The sequence below is a fragment of the Pistacia vera genome, unplaced genomic scaffold (assembly GCF_008641045.1).
Source record: "Pistacia vera cultivar Batoury unplaced genomic scaffold, PisVer_v2 Contig1175, whole genome shotgun sequence".
NCBI classification, from domain to species: Eukaryota; Viridiplantae; Streptophyta; class Magnoliopsida; order Sapindales; family Anacardiaceae; genus Pistacia; species Pistacia vera.
In genome coordinates, this window is record NW_022195221.1 from 16,531 (window position 1) to 38,633 (window position 22,103).

General features: G+C 36.0%; 2 non-coding genes across 2 annotated transcripts; both read left to right on the forward strand.

Moving 5' to 3' along the window:
• Window positions 1-20,333: 20,333 nt before the first annotated feature.
• On the forward strand, window positions 20,334-20,407 carry TRNAI-AAU. The gene has a single exon. It is a non-coding gene; the product is annotated as a tRNA-Ile (tRNA).
• A 1,055-nt stretch (window positions 20,408-21,462) lies between these two features.
• Window positions 21,463-21,536, forward strand: TRNAI-AAU. The gene has a single exon. It is a non-coding gene; the product is annotated as a tRNA-Ile (tRNA).
• Window positions 21,537-22,103: the final 567 nt, after the last annotated feature.

Genomic DNA, 22,103 nt, shown 5'->3' on the forward strand with positions numbered 1-22,103 from the left:
TTGAAAAATGCAATATTTCTAATGTATAACTAACCAAAACAAAAGCAGAATGAGGGATATTGGAATATAAATATAAATAAAAAAAAAAAAAAAAAAATCTACAATCCAATAATTATGAGGGGTTATTTAGATATTTAGTGGGGAATACTTAGAAAAAAGTATTTTTTGGGTGCAAAGTTCAACCATTAGCGGCCCACGTAGCTAGCCCCAACCCAATATATATAGGGTCTAATCCCGTGAGGTTGAGGCCACTAACAATCCACTAAGCCTGCACACATGAAAAGACAAGCATGAAGCTTATGGAAAACACCAAGGTGATGTTTGTCGTAGGCACTCTGACGCTCAAGTCAGCAAGGCTGAAAGAGATAATTTAATAAGAATTAAGGAGAAGAAGGATTACCAGGACTCTTGTCGAATGCTAAGACTATGGCAGAGGCGTCGGGTTCTTGGGAGCAAGAAATTTAGAAGCAAATAGATCGTTTTGAGTAGTATAGATTGACTATGGGAGATTCCTCTTCTAATGAGAAGACAGACCTCTGTTTTTATAGTGAACCCAAGGGGTTGGAATCTTAGTAGGACACTAAGTCCTATTTTGGGAGATACTCCCTATCAGAAAAGAAAATGGATTTCTTGACTTATAAGTTTAATAGTTTGAGTAAGTTTTGGAATCTTAGTAGAAGAGGAAATAGAATGGGATTCTAATTTCCTATTTATGGACTGTTGCGGGCTAATGGGCTAAAACCCAATTTAGCTTAACTTATAGGATAACCCAACTCATAGAATGGGTAGTTCACAAGGTGATTTTAAGCGTAGGCCCAATCGAGATTGGGTTGAGACCTTGGGCCGTGATATATTTATTTCGTTATTGGGTCTTGTCAGACTCAAGACAATTTTTGGCCCTAACAGTTGGACCCTCACTCTCTAAATTAAAGGGTATTTAGCTTAGAGAGTAGATTTAATTGAATGAATGCAGACTGAGCAGATCAGTGTTAACAACTCGTTTGGTCGGATGGACCGTTGTTTGGAGAAAGTTCACTCGACCAACCTGAGTTGAGACGAGTTTGTTTGACCAACCTGAGTTGAGAGATATTTGTTCGACCAACTTGAGTTAGGAGAAGTTTGCTTGACCAACCTGAGTTGGGACGTATTTGTTCAACCAACCTAAGTTGGGAGGTGAATGCTCAACTAACTTGAGTTAGGAGAAGTTTGCTCGACCAACCTGAGTTAGGAGAAATTTGCTCGACCAACCTGAGTTGGGAAAGGTTTACTCAACTAACCTGAGTTGGGAGATAAATGTCGACCAACCTGAGTTGGGAGGTGAATGCTAGACTAACCTGAGTTGGGAGAAGTTTGCTCGACCAACCTGAGTTGGGAGAAGTTTGTTTGACCAACATGAGTTGGAAGGTGAATGCTCGACCAACCTGTGTTGGGAGAGGTTTATTTGACTAACCTAAGTTAGGAGATAAATGTCGACCAACCTGAGTTGGAAAAGTTTGCTCGACCAACCTGAGTTAGGAGAAATATGGATGTTCACTCGACCCATTTGAGTGGGGAGATTGAGTATCCTGGAGAGTATATTGTTCCTTCCATAGCTGTAAGAATGTGTGAATCATAGTCCTTTACCGAATCACTTAAAGATGGCAATGCGTACCTCCCACTTAGCTCTGCTAATGTTGATGATTAGATGGTGTATGCCAAGTGGAGCTTGTATGGAGCTTGTGGTCGAGTCAGCGTGACCGACTTATAGTTGAAAATCAATGTATTGGGCTTTGTGGCCGAGTTGATGTAAACTAATTGTAGTTGAAAAAAATTATAGCTACTGAGTACCAAGGCCCTGTCGGTGTGACCAACTGTTGATGTAATTTGGGTCTCACGTCCAAGTCGATGTAAATCAATTGTAGTTAAAAAAATTTGTAGATGCCAAGAACCGAGACCCTGTTGGTGTGACCGATTGTCGATGTAATTCGGGCCTCGCTTCCGAGTTGATGTATATCAATTAAAGGTGAACATAGTAGATGACTTGAAACAACTTCATATGGTATTTTGCATAGTATGCAGTTATCCACAATAAATTGAATAAGAGAAGTAATGACGTGCATGTGCAAGACCAAATGAAAGATAAAACTCAAATGGAAAATGTCATGCACATATCAAGTAACAAGTCGTACAGAGAAGTGATGCAAGACCAATGGAAGAATAATCTTACGTAGAGAAGAGACATGCATAGCGCGCATGTTTTAAGCAACAAGCCGATTGTCATGTACTGGTGCCTAACATGTTGAGTTGAAATGAGACATCTTTTCCCTTTCAAGTGCTAGCATTGTACCAGCAAATATTCTCACTTGGTTATTACTGCCGAGTGGGGTTTCTGATGGTGTTGCTAAACCTTATTAGCTGAGTGAAGCTGGTTGGAGCATATATTCTCGTGTCAATGCAAAAGTCATGAACATGTTTAGGAAGGCCTTCGTGAGTTTGAAAGACTCCAACTGGTGGAGGCAACATATTCGAATTTGACCGGAGGGGATTAATATATGTTGTTTTTGCTATTGTTCCGACCTACAAACTGATTGTGGTACGGTTGAGTCATGGGTTGTGTCGGATTGTTGAACAAATGATTGATGGTTCTGCTGCAGACTAGAGAGAGGCTGATTGAATCAAAGAAAATCACACATCAAATGATGATTGCATACCTGGTTGCTGAGAAGATTACGACCGTTCAAGCTATAAGTTTTCCTACTGCCGTTGTTGCTGCGAATGGCAATTTGCTACATGTGTTCTTTTCGTCTTTTTGTTACTTTCTCATTGAACGTTAGAGAGAAAGAAAGAGTCAAAAGTTTGAAAGAGCGAAGGAGAGGGTCAAGGTAGGAGGTGTTTAATGATGGCATGCATCCTTTTTAGCAATTCTTGCGGGAGATTAATGAAGAAAGCATGCAGCAACGCATCTATGTTACTAATGGTTGTTGACGTATTGTTTTCAACAGCCCATGTTGGATCCAGCAAGGCATAGCCAATAGCATAGTTTTGCTCAAACAGCGACCTTTTCCCATCGATGAGCCACCAACTATCTTTTATAACATGCGATGCCTCCATACAAAGTTGTAAGTGAAATTCTTGAGGAAGCCGAGCTAATAGGAAACCGTAAGCTTGAGTTAATAAGCAAGATAATTGTTGGCATTTCTAAAAGGCTGGCTTTACGTTGCTTGACTCGGTAAGGTTGACCGAGTTGAGTGGAGAAGTGACACCTGGCGTGCTCATGCAAGGCCAAATGAAGGATAAGTTTATGCGGAGGGGGAATTAACGAAAATCTCTATGGTAGAGGAAAACTTTAGGAGTTAGTGTCTTGCTCCAGGCTTGACTCAAAGTAGGAGACCGAGTGTAGTAATTGATATGTGTTTTGCCAGGATCGACTCGACCCTGAAGGTTGAGCCGAGTGGTTTTTTGCTTTTCTTTCATTGGTTGTGAGAGTTGGTGGTTTTGCTTGGGAGTGTACGATCGAGTAGAGTGAGTTGAAAACCTTTAGAAAGAGTCCTCCGAGTCGTGCTGAATAAGATTCCTAGCAAATCAACATGTGGTTTCTTGGATTAGGACTGTGGCTTCTTAGCTAGTGTCGAGTGAAATTTTTATTCGTTTACAATTTGAGGGAGATCGTTAAGTTGTGCCGTGTGAGTGAAGATTTGGAGATTTTGGATACTGAAACTAAGGATGCTCTCACGATGTGTGGGGGTGACAAGGACGGGCTGAATAAAGTGATTGTTGTTGGAGATATTCAAAACTCTTGTTTGACTTGGGGAGATAGTGTGAAGGTTTGACTTCCAATGATGGCAGCATGGGTGACATTTGTCTTCATTCTTCTGATGGGGTAGTCACTTTTGGTAACTCTTTCCTCTTCAAAGTTTGCTTCTTCTTCTCCACTTTCATTTCAAAGTTAGAAATGAGAGAGAGGCTTCTTCCTCCAGGATTCGTTTCTTTCCTTCAAAGTGCGTTCCCCGTTGTTTTAATCCGCCAGGTTTCAAGGTAAATCCCTTTTTGTTGGATTTGGAAAATACCGGAAGGTTTCTAGGCTAGACTTTGAGGGGTATAGTGTGCTCTTTGGTTTTATGGGTGTCTTCCGTTGTGTGCTTTGCATTGTAATGGGATTTCTTGGCCGCCGAAGATGTTCATAGTGATGTCAATTCTAGATCTTTTCGTTTGAGAGGGGATTTAAGCATTGTTTGAGTGGTTTTTCAGTTTGCTTTGAAAGGAAAAAAAAAAAGGTCTCGTGCTTTTGGGATTTGGGTAGTGGTTTGTGGTGTAAGGAACAAAGCTGAGTGTTCCCCTAAAAAAGCTGGTTGGAATGTGCCCACTTTACAGAGCTAAATAATTGTTAACTCTGAGAAAGCCAAGTGGTGTTGTTGTATTGTTGCTAAACTTCGGCAGGATAGAGTGGTGGGAACAGCCTTAGTTCTTAATAACTTTTTAGGAACTTGTCAAGCCAAGAGAAGTCTTGTAGGTGCTTTAAGTATAGCTTGAGCTGAGTCAGATCATGTGGTGCTGAAGAACGAGAATGAATATGAAGAGGCTGGTACTTGCTGGTACCTGAGAGGGAGTATGTGAGGTCTTCAAAGATTCAAAGTAGCCCAACATGCTGACCAAGTGGTGCAAGGCCAAGTCAGCTGCAGACGAGGAGGTGTCAAATGTGTCAAATCGGTGCTGAATGGTGGATGGCCCGCGATATTGACGTCAACCTAGTAAAGGAATAGCCAGGCAAAGTGTAGAAAGCAGAAACACTTGCCAAGATAAGAATGAAGGATTGATTGCGAGACATTTCCCCTTTTGGTCTTTTTTCATTCTCATGTAAAGCACTTAGTACACTATAATTCATTTTGGCAACCTCTTCCATGTGAGCTTGATTTGACTCGGTGAAAAGGTCCGGGCAAAGTGGAAAATAAGGAGATGCGCGAAGTGGCTCTACTTGGCACCTTCGTTCGGTTAAGACGACTGAGCGGAACAAAGAGTATTGAATGGTAAGTTGGGCATTTGTTCTCGAATTGATCCGAGATGTCAGGTCTCTTAGTATGAATGTGCTCCTGCCTACGTAATGAATCCTAAAAAGGAAATTTCTGGGCCAAACGAAAGTGCAGGTACGAAGCTAAGAAAGCGGAGTCGACCAAAACCATGGAGGTGATGTCAACTGTGATTGCGAGAAAAAAGTTGATTGGGGCTGTGGGGACATGTTGAGGGGGCTTCAGTGTTTTCAGTCATGACTTGATTGTCTATGCAGAGCAGGTCGTTGCTAGCTGGATGATTGTTAGGGCCCCATGGTGGGCGCCAAACTGTAGATGCAAAAAATCTACCATCATGAAAATAAGGCATGATCCTGTGAGGTTGAGGCCACTGAAAATCCACTAGGCTTGCACACATGAAAAGACAAGCGTGAAGCTTACGAAAAACACCGAGATGGTGTTCGCCGTAGGCACTTCGACGCTCAAGTTGGCAAGGCTGAGAGATATTATTTAATAAAAATTAAGGAGAAAAATGATTACCAAGACTCTTGTCGGAAGCTAGGACTATGGCGGAGGCGTCGGGTTCTTGGGAGCAATAACTTTAGGAGCAAATAGATGGTTTTGAGTGGTGTAGATTGACTATGGGAGATTCCTCTCCTAAAGAGAAGGCAGACCTCTATCTTTGTAGTGAACCTAAGGGATTGGAATCCTAGTAGGACACTAAGTCCTATTTTGGGAGATAATCCTTATCAGGAAAGAAAAAGAATTTCTTGACTTTATCAGATTAAGTTTAATAGTTTGAGTAAGATTTGGAATCTTAATAGAAGAGAAAATAGAATGGGATTTTGATTTCCTATTTATGGACTGTTGCAGGCTAATGGGCTGAAACCCAGTTTAGCTTAAATTATAGGATAGTTCAACTAATAGAGTGGGTAGTTCACAAGGTGATTTTAAACGTAAGCTCAATCGGGATTGGGCTGAGACCTTGGGCTGTGACATGTTTATTTCGTTATTAGGCCTCGTCAGGCTCAAGGCGATTTTTGTCCTAACAATATATATATATATATATATATATATATATATATATATATAAAGCTAAATACCCATGCGAGTTGTTCACCATGTGGCACATTTTGGAACTCATAGAATTGTTCTATTTTGACACATAGGATTTGTGGTTGCTATGTGGTTGAATTTTATTTGTGATGTTGTAGAGAGATATTAATTGCTTAGTATTCTAAATCCAAAGGTAAAAGCATACCTATTTGAGTGACACGTAAGACACTTTTTTCTTTTCTTTTTTTAGCTTTAAAATTGTTTTATTTTGGAGCTCTAGAGTTGCTCTCTCTTGCCACGTTGCATGTGTCGTTTAATGAGATATTTTTAGCTCTAAGATTCATGAATACCCATGCTAGTTTTTCGCCATGAATACCCATGCTGATTGTTCGCCGTGAATACCCATGTGGATTGTTCGCCATGTGACACATTTTGGAAGCTCTAGAATTGTTCTATTTTGACACATTGGATTGACAAGCCAATCAAATGGCTCTATCTTGACACATTAGATTGGTATTTATTACTCCATCTATAATTATTAATTAATTAAAAAATGGGAACAATTCTAATTATATAGGTGCATTACATTGACATTCTAAAGGTCTAACCATAATGACATCTTATATTTGTTATTGTCATGTAATTGAATTTTATTGGTGATGATGTAGACAATGTTAATTGTTGCATTGGTATTCCAAAGTCTAAATAAATAGACATAAAAATTGGATTACATAGGTGCATTGCATCGTTGTATTAATAATTAATAATAATACTAATTATATAGGTGCATTGTATTGGCATTCTAAAAGTCTAACCATAAGGACACCTTGGATTTGTGATTGCCATATGGTTGAATTTTATTGGTGATGATGTAGATAATATTAATTACTACATTGGTATTCCAAAGTCTAAATAAATAGACATAAGATTGGATCACATACACGCATTGTATTGACATTGCAAACCTTTCTTCGTAATCAATTTGTATTTAATTGTGTTGGCATTCGAAAGGTCTAAATAAGGGGCTATAAAAGGGGCGTATGTTTAGTTGTGTATTATTGCAATATGTTAGTTGGTGTCAATAATACATCTGGTCTTTTGTTAATTGTTTATAGGTCATGTTAGTTTGTGTCAATAACACGTATGTTCTTCATAATTTTATTAATCGATGATTTTTTATTTATTTATGTTTTTGTTGTTGTTTACAGGTCAAAGATTCATGAATTGGCATGGAATAAAGGCAAGATGTCCGATTGACATTGTCAAATGAGTTGTCATTTTGATTCGTTCTTCTGAATTATAAGCATATCTTCTAACTATTTTAATACGAAATTGTAAGTATATCTCCTAACTATTTTAACAGTTATTATTTGATTGAATGATTGTTTTTGTTCAGTCAATCTATTTGAATGATTAATTGTGTTAGTCCTACCACAAGGGAAGTGTATTCCTTAACAATTTTAATATGAAGATTAATTAACTTTTGTTGATTTCGTTTTCAGGTAACAGTTGTTATATGAATGAATAATTGTTCTTTAACATGAAGATCGATTAAATTTTGTTATGTTTGTTTTCAAGGAAATGTTCATGTACTTTACTAAGATCAAATCGAGGATGATCCTATTGTAAGCCGAACTATGAGCATGTGTCATATTTATATTAATAGAGACAGTTCAATTGCGTTGAATATGTTTTATGTAAAAACATTCGTATATTTTAATTTGTTATATGAATGATTTATTATATATGTCATGTTAATGTGCGAGTATATATGTTAAATGAATTAATTTTGGCTGATTCCATTTTCCAATTAATAGGTGTTATTTGAAATATTTTTTATCAGTCCTACTATGATAATCCCTTAAATTTGGGTTAAGTAAACCATTCATTTTATCATCATACGTATTTTAGTTTCCACTGAACAATCAATAGTAAATTGACCATAACTTGCTCAGTAAAAATCTAATTGATGAGAGGATTGAATCTTTAGAAACTAGACAGACAAGACTTTAATTTGATTTATTATACGCTTAATTTGGATAACTATAACCCCTACTTCCGAACCATTCTTTTCATCCTCATACACATTTCGACTTCCACTGAATAATCAGTAGTAAATTGATCATAACTTGCTCAATAACACTCTAATTTATTAGAGGTTTAAATATTTAGAAACTAGATAGATAGGGCTTTAATTTGATATATTATACGCTTAATTTGAATAACTGTAGCCCCACTTCTGAACCATTTCTTTTATCATCACACATTTTAGTTTCCACTAAACAGTCAGCAATAAGTTGACCATAACTTGCTCAATAAAACTCCAATTGATGAGAGGTTTGAATCTTTAGAAACTAGACAGATAAAGTTTTAATTCGATATATGATACACTTAATTTTGATAAATGTAGCCCCACTTCCAAACCATTCCTTTTATCATCACACACATTTCGGTTTTTCCTGTTTCTCGATTTCCACTAAACAATTAGTAGTAAATTGGTCATAACTTACTCAATAAAAATCCAATTGATGAGCGGTTTGAATATTTGAAAACTAGAAAGATATAGTTTTAATTTGATATATTTTATGATGAATTTGGATAACTATAGACCTGGGGCTGGACTATTTATTTTATCATCACACACATAAAACCAATTGAATTTTAGTGATGACAAAGGAAAACAAATATTGATATGTAGTTTTAATTATATTTGTTCTATCTCTTTTTGTTGATATTTTTTTATGTTACATACATATATCGAAAACAGGTTATTGCTGAATATAACAAATTTTATTTGTATCACAAATATCATCTAATGTTTGTTGCCAAACCATGTAGCTTTAGTAAATCATTTATAATATGAAGAACCATTATTATTATCCTTAAAGGAAAACAAAAACTGATATGTAGTTTTAATTGTAATTGTTCTATCTTTTTTTGATATATCTTTTATGTTACATACATATATCATGAAAAGAGTTTGTTGTTGAATATAACTATTTTCATTTATTTAACAAATATCAACCGATGTTTGATGCTAAAACATGTGGCTTTAGTAAACTATTCATTTTATCATCATATATATTTAGCTTTCCACTGAACAATTAGTAGTAAAACTTACTCAATAAAACTCCAATTGATGAGATGTTTGAATATTTAGAAACTAAACAGATAGGGCTTTAATTTTATAAATTATACGCTTAATTTGGATAACTTTAGCTCCACTTCTGAACCATTCTTTTTATCATCACACACATTTCGGTTTCAACTGAACAGTCAGTAGTAAATTGACCATGATTTTCTCAGTTAAAATCTAATTGATGAGAGGTTTTAACCTTTAGAAACTAGATAGACAGAGCTTTAATTTGATATATTATACACTTAATTTAGATAACTGTAGCCCTATTGTCGAACCATTCTTTTTATCATCACACATATTTTGGTTTCTCATATTTCTCGATTTTCACTGAATAGTCACTAGTAAATTAGTCATAACTTTTGGATGCTATCATCAAATGTTTTTTTTTTTGCTATAGGTGGTGGTCAATTCTAATTGCAGCAAATGGATTTGTGTCATAGGACCTTTATCTTCATGGCTTCTTCAATGCTTCAATTAAGTTGCCTTCAGATTATACTGTTGGAGTTGTTGTTGCTTTCTATGTGAATTCTCTTCTCAACATCCTTAATTTTTTTTATTTCTAAAATAATAATAATAATTCATTTTCTCTTCTCAACAACCAAAATTAATTTTTTCCCTGGGCTCTATAAGTCTCTTGCTTAAAAGTTCACATTTTTCAACAAGGTTTCTCTTTCTTTGATTAATTTATAAACTTATCAATAATACCCAATGGGTTATCCTGCAAATTTTTTTGTTTTTCTTGATAAAGTTTTAATCTTTGGTAGCAAATGTCAAATAGTAACATATTTGAGAAGAACCGTGATGATATAAACTTTGAGTTCAATTTGTGGATATTTTATTTATTGATTTTTTAATTATCAGTTCAATATAAATAAACTTTAATATAGAAAATATATATTTAAAACACAAAAAAAAACCAATAATAATGTAAAAAAATATATATAATTAACATACCTGCGCAACGTAACTTGAAAATGAATATAAGTTACAGAAATTGCAGAAGATCAATATAAATTTTGAGTTTAAATAGTTGATCTTGATAATATTCAGGTGATATTAAATATCATACACGATTCACTACAAAATACTGACATCGAATATCAAAGATATGTCTGTAGAAATAATATCAATTGTATAAGGTGATGATCCTGAAAAAATAATTAGACCATATAATATTTAGGTGATCTTCTCAAGTTAGATGAATGATTTAATAACATCTATTTATAATTGATATTAATAATTATATAAATATAATTATTAATTTTATCTTAATACAACTTTGTATATATATACAATTTATATGTACTTTAAAATTTGTATAATTTAAAATATTCCAATTTCTGCGTGTGCGGAGGATTACCTCCCCTCAGATATTGGCTTCTTTAAGTTACTTATTGGTTCCAATTTCTGCGTGTGCGGAGGATTACCTCCCCTCGGATATTGGCTCCTTTAAGTTTTGGTTATGTTTTCTTTCTCTATTTCATATGTTATGTTTTGTTTAATATTCGGCTCTTGCGCCATCTTTACCATTTGAGGTGATATTACACATCCAAGAGGTTGAACTTACGTACATGGAATCCTCTTCAGCTTTATCTACGTTTACTGCTCCCATAAAAACTAGCTTATCTAGATCTTCTTCTAAAGTAGACAGTGTGTATGAAATATCTTATATCCCATAAAATCAAAAAATCCAAGACACTATCCCTCCTATTGTAAATCCTTACACAGCCTTTTCCAAGTCTACGTCTTCTTTGTCTAAAACCTTTAAAACTCTTGTCCGTCCTTCCAGAAAGCCAGTCAAAGAGTATGTCCAGACTAGTACATTTGACAAGTGTCAAATTCCAGCCACATCCCAAGAACAATATGTTACTTTAGAAATCCATCAAGAATCCATTACGCAATGAATCCGTGAAGGATACTCTCATGTGCACTTTGGCGCTATCCGGCTAGCTCTCTCTTATCATGGCAGAAAAGGACTTACAGTCTCAGTTCGAATTGCTTTATTGGACACAAGATTTGTCCAATATCAACATGCTTGTATCGGGACAGCACAGACAACTTTGAATGCTGGGACAGTCATCATGACGTTGTTTCCTAATTTCAACATGTCTCTCTCTGATGTTCATTGCTCTAAGGCTCTTAAAGTTCAATTACAGATCGTTGGTGCAGATTTAAATCCAGGAAGTATTGCAGCTACTTTGCATTAGCAAATGGATTGGCGAATCCAAGACCATGCTCGGCTTGCTTCATATTAGGATCATCCATACCCCTAAGTATATGATACCTTTTTACCATTTCTTTATAATGCCTGTCAAGATCTTTCTTTTTGAAAGAACAGCATCGCATCTTAAAATATTCTTCTCTGACTTGGTTCTCATAAAGATGAGGTAATCCACAGAATTCATCATACAGGAGATACAGGGCTTGGTTGATATCTGGCATTTGGATGAACAAATTTTGTCTATACTCCTGAAGACTTANTCAGACTAGTACTTTTGACAAGTGTCAAATTCCAGCCACAACCCAAGAACAATATGTTACTTTGGAAATCCCTCAAGAATCCATTACTTAATGGATCCGTGAAGGATACTCTCATGTACACTTTGGCGCTATCCGGCTCGTCCGATCTTAACATGGCAGAAAAGGACTCCCAGTCTCTGTTCGAATTGATTTATTGGACACCAGATTTGTCCAATATCAACAAGCTTGTATAGGGACAGTACAGACAACTTTAAATGCTGGGACAATCATTATGACAATGTTTCCTAATTTCAACATGTCCCTCTCTGATGTTCATTACTCAAAGGCTCTTAAAGTTCAATTACAGATCATTGGGGCAGATTTAAATCCAGGGAGTATTGCAGCTACTTTGCATTACCAAATGATTTGGCGAATCCAAGACCATGCTCTTGATCTCGCTATCCCTACAACTACTGATGCACTGCTCCTTACTGTTGACTCTCAGAATACTCCTCACTGCATCAATATTCCCAGGCAAATTTCCAGAGATGATTTGATTAAATTGTTACCTGACTCTTGGGTGATGAGTTACGAGTCTCTTAATAAAAAAGAAACTCCGGTGGTTTCTACAGAATCTACCATGCATGATAACAATGACAGAACGACAACTATCAGATTTAAGTCTCCAGTAACTCCCAGTGCTCCACTTTTGAGTTTTCAACAAACTCAATTCATGATTACTTCGGTCAGACCCACTACAGTAGTACGGGAACCTGGACTTTCCATTCATTCACCTGGACTTTCCATTCATTCATTTCAGCAATCTAGTGCTCCTGTATATCATCAATATGATCTAGTCACTGGTCACACCCCATTTGATCTTGACTGCCAATGGACGGAATGCCTTGATGATCCTATTTGGGAAATAGATGAGCATTATCTTCCAAGACGAAACTATTTCAAATAGAAAAAATAGCTAGCTCGCTGCAGTCAAACAGATCTTCATTTCCGATTTAAAGACCATGATCCTAAAGTTGGTCTTCTTAGTTAACCGTCTGGCAAATTTGACTATTATGTCAAATATTCTCCATCAGTCAGGAAAGATTCACCATCCAATAATCCCTCATGGGACATCCCTCTGAAACCTCAACCTAAATCACCTTTACAACTATCCAAACCTACTAAATCACCTTACATCAAACAGCCTTTACCATGTTATCAACAGTCTCTCAGGTGGATTGCCAAAGAAAATAAACCAACCCATTCACCCCTTGCTCATACTCCACCTGTTCAGTCCGTTATGATGATCCAATCTCCTGAGCCCACAAAGATAGGACATCATTTCAATTATGACAGAGAATTTCCTTCCCTTCAAGAAACTGCCACTCAACAACCAAAAGTGATTCCTTCCAAAATTATACAGCCTGATGGATCCATACCCAAACTCTCCTAAGCTGAAATAGTTCTCAATTGGCAGACTGAAAATGCTTTAGCCCAAAACAAAACCATTACCAGAATTGAACAAAAACTAGATTTGGTGGCTCATCAGGTGGACTCTCAGTCTCAGAACCAAACTATGCTGATTTCTCAGCTACAAAAACAAATTGATCATCTCCAAAACCGGATTGATCAGCTCCATCCGGAATTAATGCACATTGTCAGCACCTCTCATGGCTACTCAGCTCAGTTTCTCCAGAAGGAAGCAGAAATGAAGTCATTAAAAACCCAAATGGCCTCGCTTCAGCAGGAATATCTTAAGCAAAAACTCAGACAACCATAGACTTTCCCTAAAATGTCATTGGTACCAAACCCCTTTGACTCCACAACAGTATGGCCACAACCCTCTTTTTCCCCTTTTCCAAAAATTAGCCAACCTTTGGTCTCACCTCAAATACCTTCTAGTGCTATTCAAACTTTTGGCAACACTGAACAGTTGTATTCCAAGCTCCGTAAAGAACATGATGAAAAGATCAAGCTGGAACGAGAACAAAAGAAGCAAGAAAAGTATTCTGCTGGACCGTAGACCCCATCCGCTGGTATTTCAGACTCTTTCTCTTCCAGTCATTCAGATCCTCCATCTATTAGGCCTCATCGTCCTTTATCTAAGGATAAGGCTCCAACACACATAATGATAATGGAAGACCGCCAACTTCTGCTAATCCTGACTCCTAAAAAAATCCCGTCTCTTCAAATTTTATGAGCTCTTTTTTGAGAGACATGGCAGAAAGGCAACGTCTTGCCGCTTCGGGTATTTCTTAAGATTCTCATCTACCTTCCAAACAGAATCAGAAGCCTATATACCTTCGACTGATGAATCATTTGAAAGTGGCTTTGACTCTGATAGTAATACTTCTGATCAACATCCTAATGTTTATCCCTAACTGATGACCCATCAACCTAAATCGTCAAGACCACCTATTGTTTCTGAGGTTGATGATGAGATGCCTGAAGGTGGTGATTCCATTCCAGACTCTCCGCCTATGTATCGACAATCTCATCATACTACGGCTGAACGTGACTCTTATATAGCTTTAGCAAAGCTCCACACTTTTACCGTCGACGATCTTCCTCTACACAAATGGAGAGCTCGGATGGATGAATTTCAGGCCTCGTTACAAGCTGAGATGCTGAAACCAAATGCCCAAGTCTCTACTATACTTACACAATTTACAGCTAGATTTGGTGGCATTCTCCGTGATTGGTGGATAAGTCTTCAGGAGTATAGACAAAATTTGTTTATCCAAATGCCAGATATTAACCAAGCTCTGTATCTTCTGTATGATGAATTCTGTGGATTACCTCACCTTTATGAGAACCAGGTCAGAGAAGAATATTTCAAGATGTGATGCTGTTCTCTAAAAAAGAAAGATCTTGACAGGCATTAGAAAGAGATGGTAAAACGATATCATATACTTAGGGGTATGGATGATCCTAACATGGAGCAAGCCTTTTTGGCATCTATTCCTGAATCCCTAAGTCATGAAGCAACCAAGCTTATGCATCCCAGAACAAACAACTTGGATCCACTTCTCTTGGCAAAATTTATCAGTTTGTTATTCTTCATCTGGAAAAGCTCTATTGTCAAAAACAATTTTTTGATGATTATATGAAGCGTTCTAAACAGCTGACAAAGGTTTGTCAAAGACCAGGCTTAAAGATCAAATGCAAATCAGATCGCTCATGTTCTTGTCCTACCAAGAAGAAGTTTCATTCTAGACGCATCAAGTTTTCTCTACATAATGCTTCGGCTAGACATAAATTTTGACGTTTCAAGCACCACAAGTTTCTTCGGAAAAGAAAATGCAAAGGCAAACGGTCTAATCGATGTTATTTGTGCAACCGCCCGGGTCATTTTACCAAAAATTGTCCAAACAAGCCCAAGCAGTTAGTCAAAATGATGCAACAACTTTCTCAGCTCACCAATATAGATTTTTCTGATGATGATGTTGAAAGTTGGTTTTCCATGGATGAAGAACCCACTTCAGACACTTCTTTCCAGTTTGCAGCCACTGATACTAAATCTTTTGATTCAGATTATTGCCACTATTTCTACCATATCCAACAAGCACCACAATCCCTTCCATCATTAGCCTTCTCATGTCACATACCTATAGTAAAAGTTCAGATCTTCCCCACCAAATACTCAAATCCCGTTTCAGTCATAGCATATTTTGATACTGGTGCTACTCGTACTATTATCAACCCTAAGATCCTTCCAGCCTCTCAGTGGAAACCTCATCAGGAAATATTCTACACTCATCTGCTCAGCAAACCCATTAAAATCCAAATTTTCCCAGGCTGTTTCACTCTTCATAAAGTTCTTGGTTCCGATCTACCTGGCAAAGATGTGGCTCTAGGTTTTGATGTTTACTCTAAGCTCAATAAACTCAGAATACTCCCTGATGGTGTTCGGTACAAGATGTTTTTTCAATCCTGGACCACTCAGCCTAATTTATTCAAGATTGAAGGCAATCTTATTGAGCAAATCAAGACCTAACTTATTTCCCGCTTTTGCGCAGATTCTCATGCTGATTTTCTCACTAAATGTGCTCATCCATTATGGAAGAATTCAAATTTCTTTATTCGTCTTCCATTCATCAAGAGCGAAGATATCAATCCCACTAAAGCTAGTCATTCCGGCATGTCACCAAAACATCTCAGTCTAGCTCAACAAGAATGTACTCAGCTTTTATCTCAAGGATTGATTGAACCCACACACTCTCAATGGGCATGTGAAGCTTTTTATGTCAATAAACGGGCAGAACAGGCTAGATGAAAACTCAGACTTGTTATCAATTATCAGCCATTGAATTTCTTTCTCCGTGATGATAAATTTCCTCTGCCTTTTAGACAAGTTCTTTTTGCAAATCTCCATAATGCAAAGATGGTTTCCAAATTTGATCTCAAAGCTGGATTTTAGCAACTTGGAATTCATCCTGATGATTGTCATAAGACTGCCTTCCGCATTCCCAATCAACATTACCAGTGGACAGTCATGCCTTTTGGACTTAAAGTCGCTCCTTCCCTGTTTTAGAAAGCCATGACGAAGATTTTTGCTCCCCTTCTGCATACATGTCTCATTTATATTGATGATATCCTTCTCTTTTCAAAAGATGAGGAATCTCATATACGTCTTCTTCGTGACTTTGCTGATATCATCCACACTTATGGTATCATGCTCTCTGAGAAGAAAATGCAGTTAGGACAAACAAAGATTGATTTTCTTGGTACGGTGATTTCTAATGGCAAGTATGATCTTCAACCTCATATTGCTAATGAATTGCAAAAATTCCCAGATGTTCTCACAACCAAGAAAGAAATACAACAATTCTTGAGAATTGCCAATTACATGCGCAGTTTCATTCCCAACATTTCTCGTTTCACTACTCCACTTTCCCAGATGCTTAAGAAGCATCCTCCAGAGTGGTCTGAAAAGCAGACAAATGCAGTCAAGAGTCTCAAGTGTGCATCTTTCCATACACAGCCGTTGAAGATTCCTTCTTTAAGGAAACGCATTCTTTAGACGGATGCTAGTGACAATCATTGGGGTGCACTACATTTTTAACAAGATGACAACAAGGTACGACATCTATGCGGATACAAGAGTGGACAATTCAAACCACACCAGAAGCATTATCATTCTACTTTCAAGGAAGTATTAGTAGTAAAAAATGACATTGAAAGGTTTGAATTCCACCCTGTTGGACATCATTTCTTTGTTGAAACGGATATGAAGTCTTTTGATCAAATGCTTCGTTTCCATAAGAAAAATGTTACGCATCAGCAGTTATTTCACTGGGCAAAATGGATCAGTAAATATTCCTTCACCGTCCAGCATATCAAAGGTCACACCAACACCATTGCAGATTATTTATCCAGACCTAAACCGAAACAAGTTGGTTTCATGAACCCTAGATCCAAACCTCTTCCAAGTTTCATGTTCCAACCATTAACCCAGTCTAGTTCCTGTTCATTATCCTCTTCATCAAACCATACTCCAGACATACCTCCTGAATTCGATGACCTTATTCGAATGCGTACCATTGATGAAAATGCTACCACAATAATGTTTTCTTACCAACTTCAATGCATTGAAAAATGTGGTCAATCCATGTATGATATGTTAGGGGTCCATCCAGATTTCTCCTTTTCAAAAATCTTTTGTTTACCTCTAGGACTTGATATCATATTTCCAAAAGAATTATTATGGTTCTTTTGGTATATGTTACACCAATACCACATTGCCATTCAATTTCCGATCCATCATATGTTGAAAATAATTTCCTAATATCAGTCAACCTCAAACCCTGAATTACGCTTTTTGATGACTTTTCTCCGATGGTTCAAAACCCTAGACAAATGAAAATCTGTGTTTGCTTACCAACTTGCCCAGTACAAAAGTCTTATGTCTACCAAAACGGCATGGTCTATCATGTTTTTTTCATAGACATCACTCCATCAGATCTGATGAGCTATATTTTTCATAGTATCAAGTCACATTTCATCGGTCGTATCCATATGACCTCGTCCATCATAAGTTTGATCATCCTGTTGAGACTAGATCAATTCAAAAAATCCTTTTTGAAAGAAATCAGATCATTCCAGATGCAATATGGCCATCCTTTCACGATGATGCTCCGTGGGAACTCTTTCCTCCAGACTACACTAAGAAATTACTCCAAGCCAAACAGACATGCATACGTTCCATCAATGCTCATTCCGATAACAATTCATCTTATCCAGAATGGTGGTATCCGGACTCACAGCTAGATACTGTACAGGAAGAAGAGCTTTAGCAGTCTCGTGATTATTATCTCCATAAATCCAGGCAACAACAATACGTGCATGCACTAAGTACATTTGCAACGCCAACATCTCAGATTCCAGACATTTCTTCAGATACTCATCTAGATACATCTCCCCGACAAATCCCTACTGACTGGATTCAATCAATGGGTTGTCTCGACTTCCAAGATGAAGAATCGTGGCACGTTACCAATTTGTCAGACGATTAAAGACCTTGTGTGCTAAAATAAATAGTGGTGTCCTTTATGTAAAACAGGAATGGATTAAATGGCAATTTGCCATCTCTATGTAATATCTCCCGTATCCTTTGTAAAAAAGTCAAGTATTGTAAGCTTTTGTTTTGTCAACAATTGTAGGCTACTTAATGTTAAAAAAAAAAAAAAAAAAAGGTTAGTTTATGAGTGCTTGTATCCCTGGTATCTATAAATAAAGTCTTTCACCTTCTCGGGGAGGAGAAGGAACTTTGTAAAACTTTGGTTTTTTTTCTCTCACTTTTCTTTCCATATTTTCTCTACACTTCCATACTTTCTCTACACATCTTCACTTAAATTCTTCCATGTTTCTTTCATACTTCTAATTTTCTCTCAACCTCAAGGGTGTTGTAATACTCTGATAATGTTATAGATAGCAAAAGATCCCAATATGCTTTTAATTTATGTTCTTTAATATGTTTAATATTTATGTTTTCATTTATGTTCTTGTTCTTCAGTTCTGTACATGTTCTTCATTTATATTCATGTTCTCCATTTATGTTGTTGTTTAATATTCACTAGCCATTTTAGATGATGTTAGAAGCTGTGTGGGTGTGCGTGTGTGTGGGATAAAAGGAGGGCTTGACCATCTTTTCGACCGATCGTTGTGCTGATTGGTTCCACTTAGGTCGGCTATCATAGTTTCCAACATGCATAAACTCCATGATTTTCTAATAGCATCTCTAAGGTCTAGTATCCCATGTGGTATCAGAGCCAAACCGCTGATGGATTCCAATCTCTGCGTGTGCGGAGGATTACCTCCCCTCGGATATTGGCTTCTTTAAGCTACTTATCGGTTCCAATCTTTGCATGTGTGGAGGATTACCTCCCCTCGAATATTGGCTCCTTTAAGTTTTGGTTATGTTTTATTTCTCTGTTTATTAAGTTATGTTTGATTTTATATTTAATATTTGGGTCTTGCGCTATCCTTATCATTTGAGGTGATATTACACATCCAAGAGGTTGAACTTACGCACATGGAATCCTCTTAAGCTTTATCTACGTTTACTGCTCCCATAAATACTAGCTTATCTAGATCTTCTTCTAAGGTAGAAAGTTTGTATGAAATATCTTATACTCCAGAAAATCAAAAAATTCAAGACACTATCCCTCCCATTGTAAATCCGTATATAGTCTTTTCCAAGTCCTCGTCTTCTTTGTCTAAAACCTTTAAAACTCTTGTCAAACCGTCCAGAAAGCCAGTCAAAGAGTATGTCCAGACTAGTACTTTTGACAAGTGTCAAATTCCAGCCACAACCCAAGAACAATATGTTACTTTGGAAATCCCTCAAGAATCCATTACTTAATGGATCCGNCGGGAGGGAGGAGGAACTTTGTTGTAAAACTTTGCAAACACTTTTGTTTATTTCTCTCACTCTTCTCTACACATCTTCACTTACATTCTTCCATGTTTCTTTCATATTTCTAAGTTTCCCTCAACCTCAAGGGTGTTGTAATACTCTGAAAATGTTATAGATAGCAAAAGATCCCATATATGTTTTAATTTATGTTCTTTAACATGTTTAATATTTATGTTCTTGTTCTTTATTTATGTACATGTTCTTCATTTATATTCATGTTCTCTATTTATGTGGTTGTTTAATATTCACTAGCCCTTTTAGATGATGTTAGAATCTGTGTGGGTGTACGTGTGTGTGGGATAAAAGGAGGGCCTTGACCAGCATTTCGACCGATCGTTGTGTTGATTGGTTTCGCTTAGGTCGGCTATCATAGTTTCCCACATGCATAAATTCCATGATTTTCTGACAGCATCTCTAAGGTCTAGTAAACCTTGTGGTATCTATTTGACTTCATTCATCCTCTAGATATAATATATTGATGCAATGTTGAACTTGCACACACGTCATGATTTGAACAACGCACACGTGTCCATACAATCAAAAGATTTTCTCACTTTGGCAAAATGTTTACAATGACTACTTATTGTCATCTATGATTCCCGGGTATTCGATCGTATAACATTAGGAAGCTATGAACTGAACTTGTAAAGAAACCATAGAAAATTTTTATTGGTGTGTTTTGGGATTTTAGTCTAACGTGCATGTATCATTATTGAGTTTATTTGTTTTACCAAGCATATTTTGCATTTTAAAATTATCCTCTAAAATTAAAACAACTGGCCTATTAGCTCAGTTGGTTAGAGCGTCGTGCTAATAACGCGAAGGTCGCAGGTTCGAGACCTGCATGGGCCAAAAATTTTCATATTTTAATTTTTAACACCTCAATTTTAACGAAAAGGTATTTTCCTGAAATATTATTAAATAATAATATCCCCTAAAGTTTCTAAAATAATAAAAAAACCCCCTATCATTAGTAAACATCTAAACCGTTAAGAAGTTATTAAAACTTACACTATTAGGAGTTAATAATTATTCATGAATTATTCTTTTATCCTATCGTTTATTTTAACACATCAATTTTAACGGAAATGTATTTCTGTTATTTCACAAAATTCAGGGGAATTTTTATTATAACCAAAGTATAATTACATATGTAGTTATCAGTCATTTAAAAAAAATATTTTTTCAGAAAAAAAAAAAAAAAAAAAAAGAAGAAGAAGAGGAAGCCACTCTTCATCCACTGCCTCTTGATCCTATATTTTCGATCTTCATCATCAATTTCAAAACAAAATATAATTTATATGGATAGCTGAAAAAACACATAACTCTTAAGAAAATAATAATATCATAATTAATATAACCCATGAAATATTAATTAGTGAATATTTTAAATAGATTACATAACAGCTAATCACCAAACAATAATAATAAATGTTACAAGTTTTATGTTGTTAATTTATGAGTTTATAAATTTCATGTTCATATGAATTCAGACAACATTGTACTGATAATTAATATGATAAAAATGGAGAAATTCATTCCGAAAAATATGATTAACAAATAATTGTAGTTATTTCAAATAATTTGAGATTGGAAACAAATAGATATTCTAGTAGTCTATGCCTTTGAACAATCAACTTGAAGCCTTCCCTCAAAATTTACCATCAATTTGTTTAATTTCTTGTTGCTTATTCTCTGTTGATGGACTCTTGTATCCTCCAAACTGCAGCCAAAATGTAAATATATTATAATAATACTCTCAAAATATTAGAATAAACACATTAAGACTTTTTTTTTTAGTATTTAATAGTATTTAACATGATATAATAACCAGTGAAGAACATTTTTTATTGGTGTATCATTGAGTTTACTTGGATTTTTAAGAACATTTTGAATTTGTCAACAAGGGCCTATTAGCTCAGTTGGTTAGAGCGTCGTGCTAATAACGCGAAGGTCGCAGGTTCGAGACCTGCATGGGCCAGAGTCTTCATATTTTTTACACTTCAGTTTTAACGAAAAGGTATTTTTCTGAATATTATTAAATATAATATTCACTGAAATTAAACGCCTCAATTTTACAGAAATGAATTTTTGTTATTTCATAAAATTCAGAGAGAACTTTTATTATAACCAAGAATAATATATATGTACTTTGTCGATATCAGTTATTTCAAAAATAGATAAAATTAATAACCTTATGGGGTCTAAAAGTAATTAAAAAAATAGGGTAATATTTCTGGAATAGTGTGCCAAACATTATTTGGAGAATAGGATTGGGAATATGGATAAAAATAGGGAGTCAAACGCACCCTTAACTTTTTCAAAAATCCTACCCAAAACTATAAGACAAACACACCTCGATATTTTTGACCAGAATTAAAAAAGATTAGCCCACATTTAAGTAGCTTTTGTTTCTTGTTGACAATATGAATTATGTTGGTCTAAAACCAGTGTTTTAAAATCTGATTCGACCCGGGCAGTAAATTGAAAAAGATCATCCCACATTAAGATAGCTTTTGTTTCTAGTTTACTCTCAAAATTTAAAGAC